We start from the raw sequence: 533 nt of genomic DNA, 5'->3' as shown, positions 1-533 counted from the left end.
CACTCACCCCCGTCCTCTCGCCAATTGCGCTCGTTGCCTCGGTCCTCTCCCGGGGCCCCGGTGTGCCCGGCGAGTTTTGGCCCCGACCAGACTCAGGAATTCAGGGAAGTACCTAACGCACACCGGCTTGACTCGGTTCTCGGCTCTCTTTCTTTCCCTCCTTGTACCGAACGTCTCTTCCCTGGTACCCCGCCCTTTGCGCGTACTCGCAAAGGACGAGTTGTCTGATTCGCGTGATCCGGGCATACCAGGCATTCTGTCCAACTGCAAACCCTTGGATACCGGGTGCCGAGGACGCCGGGTCTTCACTTGCTCTGCTCTTCCTCACATGCCCCAATGTTTCGAGCCAACCAGGGATTTCAGGCGAAGAGATGCCTGCCCCTGCCGACCGTCGCAGTAGGGAGAAGTCCTAGGACTGCAGCGTGATAGTACGGTACCAGGTCACGGACCGCGTCTTCCTCTCCCGCGTTACAGAAGATCGAGTAACAACTCACCCGTCGACGTCTCATGTCTTCAGATTCCTCCCCCTGCAG

This window comes from Cystoisospora suis (genome assembly GCF_002600585.1).
Source record: "Cystoisospora suis strain Wien I chromosome Unknown contig_1245, whole genome shotgun sequence".
NCBI lineage: Eukaryota > Apicomplexa > Conoidasida > Eucoccidiorida > Sarcocystidae > Cystoisospora > Cystoisospora suis.
The sequence above is the reverse complement of the archived record's forward strand: the minus strand, read 5'-3'. Positions refer to the sequence as shown.